General features: G+C 33.7%; 1 protein-coding gene across 12 annotated transcripts in view; it reads right to left on the reverse strand.

The window, feature by feature from the left end:
- LOC106879466 (uncharacterized) overlaps positions 1-4,736 on the reverse strand; it is a 268,985-nt gene that overhangs the window by 171,846 nt on the left and 92,403 nt on the right. For all 12 annotated transcript variants that reach the window (XM_052971400.1, XM_052971397.1, XM_052971418.1 and 9 more), the window contains exon 2: positions 1,765-1,869. The gene's annotated coding sequence lies outside the window, so the exon portion shown is untranslated. The remainder of the gene's footprint in view (positions 1-1,764; positions 1,870-4,736) is intronic.

The raw sequence follows: 4,736 nt of genomic DNA on the forward strand, positions 1-4,736 counted from the left end.
TATATACTTTATTTAAAAGCAGCAGAAATATAACAAAAAACTTTTACTCAGTGTTTCATGTTCCCGTTCATCAGACAGTTTTGTTAGAAAAATGAAGCAAAACTGTCCAATGAACAGGACCGTGAAACTCCCAAAAACAGTTTTTTGTTATATTTCTGCTGCTTTTAAATAAAGCATATTACTCTACCTCTGGTATTTGAGTACTCTTTTTTCCACCTTGTTGCACATTTATGTGCTTACTCCGGTATATATATATATATATATATATATATATATGTATGTGTATATATATACATATACTTACACACGTGTGTATGTGTGTGTGTATAATTACCCACAATAACACTGAGCTAATATTGACTGAATGCTATGTGCATGCTATGTAAATTAGGGGCCAATAAAAATTTAGGTGACAACAATGAATTTTGAGAGTGAAAGGATTTAAATAACCATTACAGTTATATGTTTTGTTTATTTTACCAGTTTCTGTCAGTGAGTTGTAGCCAAGCTGTGGAACTGATGCCAGAGGTTCAGTTAAAATCATACATATCAGTCCCAGAACTTATTTCAGTCCGATACTTATTTTATCACACTGTTAGTGATAGAGAGATACAAATACACATGTATGTCTACTTTATGACAAGATTTTGCATGTTTCCACATTAGAAGACACTTATGCAATATACTGAGCAGTGGGATTACATCAGGAACTTCGTATTTCCAGGTTAAGTTCCTCTGTATGGCATCTTGTGCAAGTGTCTTCTACTATAGCCTCAGGCCAATCAAAGACTTGAGAGAAGCCCATTGTATATGTGCATGTGTATGAATGCGAGTATGTGTGTGTGTGTTTTTTTTTGTCCCCCACCACTGCTTGACAACCAGTGTTGATTTGTTAACATCTCTGTAACTTAGCAATTTAGCAAAAGGGACTGATAGAGTAAGCACCAGGCTTTAAAAAAACAAACATTCTGATCAATTTGTTTGACTAAACTCCTTAAAGCAGTGCTCCAGCATGGCTGCAGTCCAATGAGTGAAACAAGTAAAAAATGATACTGAATAACTTTAAGTTAGAGAATGAACCTATAAATAATAAACTAGTGGTAGGCCCCCAGTGAACAAGCTACTCCTAGCACCTGTGGTCATCAATGAAGAGTCAATAACCAAGAGAAATGTTTACATAAAACTCCAACTTCTATGAAAATTCTAGGGTTCCTTGAAGTAAGGTAACTGTTAATGGCCTTATAGCTTGGTTAAGCTATACACAAAAACAACCAGTAACAAGAGTATGTCAATGTATTATTTATTTTTGCTTCATTCAGTTACATACTATGAGGGTGAATACGATCAACAACTTCAATGACTCAGTCTCCTTCTTTAATGGAAGTCCCTTTTTTTGCTGACTGGCTCACTAGTAGCTAACCCACAATGAAATTCCTGTCTACAGCTCGTCTTCAGTCCTTGAGCAGTGCTCTACATACAAGGATTGAAGACAAACTGTAGACAGGAAGTTTACTGCAGGCTAACTAACCTGAAATAAATCAAACTGAACATTAACCACACTAACTCCACAATCTTTCCATGTAGAAAAGACAGCGATAAATGAGAGTCCCTTCTTTAATTTAAGATAAGATGGTTAATTCTTTGACCATTCATTAGTTTGTTTAAAGAAAAACATTCCCAAAAACTGAAAATAAATAACAAAAAATAATATAGAGATGAGAAGGAGAAACACAGTTGCCCTCCTAAAAATATTACAAGACTCACCTTTTTCTTAGTTCCAACTACAACAGTTGAACACTTAAAATATGGGTAAGGATGTTAACATCACACTGCTACAGGTTAGAAACACACTTTTGCACCTGTTGAAATCTGGAAATAAACAATAAATATTATAGGTTATAATCTGGAAATAAACAACAGATATATGTATACATATGTCACAGTATGTGAATATAGTAAATGCTAACAAATTTTATGTAGTGAATAACAATACTTTAACCAATCTAGACTTTACTCAGGATTAAAAGTAAATACTGGATCAATGATCAAATATAAAGAGAAATAGTTCCATATATATATGAAAATTTTTTTTTATGATTTGACTACAATAAGATCTCAAATTGTATTGCAAGATATGAATGTAGAGGAGGGAAATTGATATGACCTTTGTTAGATATAATGACAATGTCGGATATGTATATATGTGTAGCTGGGTGTTTGAGTGTGTATGTATATGAATGTGAGTGTGAGCATGTGTGAATGATGCTATAGTCATTACAATATACAAATTACAAGTAAATTAACAGTATTTTTTCTTTATGTATTACAATACCATAAGAGATATCTATATATTGTATGTATAGAGTGATGCCTTACACATAAATATATAACACCTTGTATAATCAATATCTTCATGGACGGAAAAAGAAAAAGGGTCAAATGGACAAGTTTAAATCCTATGTTGGGATTTCAGCAAGTGAGCAGCCTCTTTAACTGTCTACTGAGACAAGGTTTATACAAAGGGAGCTGAGAAGTTCCTGGCTTTAAGGGTACCGTGAAAGGCCTGGTTGAAAGCCCAACCTTGCAAGTTCTTTTACAGGGCTAAGAAAAACTGGAGGTGCCACTGCAATAAGTGTGTGAATGTGAGAGGGGAATATGTTGAACAAAATCATAATTGATCTTTATGTATTTTCTTTAACCTAAAGCCAGGAACTTTCCAACTTGTGGACAGTGTCTCAAAAGAAAGTTAAAAAGTGAGTTTACTATTTCTAAGGTCTTACATCTTTTGATACCAATCCACTTGAGACCACCTCAAGTTCTATGATACAAACTTTACATTCAAAATTCTCAAAGCTAAAAACCTTCAAAATCCTTCCAACAAAATTTTATGTTAATTGATACCCCAAATACCAGTTTATTAACAATACTTTATTTCAGTGCTAAACTAGACCAGAAAATATATCTATAGATTCTAGAATATATTTATATATAATATTTCTACAGCTGGATGCGTTAGGAAGGGCATCCAGCTGTAGAAACTCTGCCAAATCAGATTGGATCCTGGTGTAGCCTTCGAGCTCCACCAGTCCTCAGTCAAATCGTCCAACCCATGCTAGCATGGAAAGCGGACGTTAAACGATGGTGATGATGATGATGATGACATAAATAAAGGTATTTACAATACTGACTAAAATCTATAGATATACTCTGACAAGGAAGTTTACAACATCACTGATGTCCCATCTCAACAAGGTACCATGTGGATGCCTGGGTATTTCAGTATCTCAGCCTTGCAATTAATGCTGGGTTTGGGATTACCTCAAAAATTTACCATTCTGTGTTATTTTCCCACCCTGATGTTATTAGGTGATACAGTGTTGGAAACATGAACCAGCTGTTAATTCAATACTGTACTTGCTTTTAAATAGACACCAAATTATTTTGTTAATCAAAAGCAGTTGTAAACAAAACATGGAAAAATAGAAAAGAATACAGAGAATATATTTTACATGAAAATAAAGCTGTTATTTCATGAAATAATTAGTATTGATTATTGTCATGGTAAAATAATTACGGTCATGGCCAAAATAATAAAGGACAGCTGGTTTAGTTTCAATACAATGTTTGTCATAATTATTGTCATCATTAACAGTTTCTACATATATATTTAACTGTACAAGTATTGACTGAACAGGTCAGTAGTAAATTCACAAGCTTGTTTAACTAGTGCAAATAAGCTTATTTGTCTATGTTGTAGTTTATTCACCATTTAGTGTTGATCAAGGTGTTCTAGGCATAACATCCCTTACTTTTGTATATCCAGTGTGTCCCGCCTATGTAAAAAATTTTAAATACCAATGTGTGATTTGAAGGAGATTTGACAGCTAACTAAGCAGGTCAAACAAAAACAAGAACACTTCCTTGTTAGTTCCTCAAGCTTAGTTCTGTGATCTACTGTTTTATCCTGCTTGCTTTGAGCAGGCTTCATTCATCAGACTGACACAACCAAGATGTTGCTCCAACTGATGTACCAATCTTCTTATACTGGAAGCCTTTCACTGTTAATCAGGTCCGGAACGCTCTGTTTCCAATCAAAAGAAAGCCAGTGACATGAATTTAAATCGTGAATGTGAAAAGCTTGAACAGATACTGAAAGGCATCCCACTAATCAATTTCAAATAAAAAAGATGAAAGGCAAAGATGACCTCAGCAGGATTTGAAATCAAAATCCAGATGGAACAAATACAAGAAATTAATTCTATGCAAAGCTCAAATGACTCAGCCCATCACTACCTTTAGAGTGTGTGTGTGTGTGTGTGTGTGTGTGTGTGTGTGTATATATACTAACATGTTCATAACCCTTTAATATTTAAACCAGCTATGTCTGGCTCAATTATTCTACATTTATATTCAAACTGGTCAATCCCTACCTCTCACACTTACCCTATGTCATTCGGAAAATAAACAATTCCATCATCAAATTCTCAAAGCTACAAGACAATGGATAACTAGTTTGAAACAATGTGAATAAAAATGCTTTACACTTGATAGATAATCTGAACACTGAACAGTTAAAAAATTGAAAATGACCAGAAGTTGGTACTCAATACTAACACTTTGACTACGTTAATCCAAGTGGCATTACCTACAACAGGTAACCAAGTATATATATACCCATATGTATGTACTTATATACATATATACATACATTATAAAGAAATTATATATATATATAT

The sequence above is a fragment of the Octopus bimaculoides genome, chromosome 1 (genome assembly GCF_001194135.2).
Source record: "Octopus bimaculoides isolate UCB-OBI-ISO-001 chromosome 1, ASM119413v2, whole genome shotgun sequence".
Taxonomy (NCBI): domain Eukaryota; kingdom Metazoa; phylum Mollusca; class Cephalopoda; order Octopoda; family Octopodidae; genus Octopus; species Octopus bimaculoides.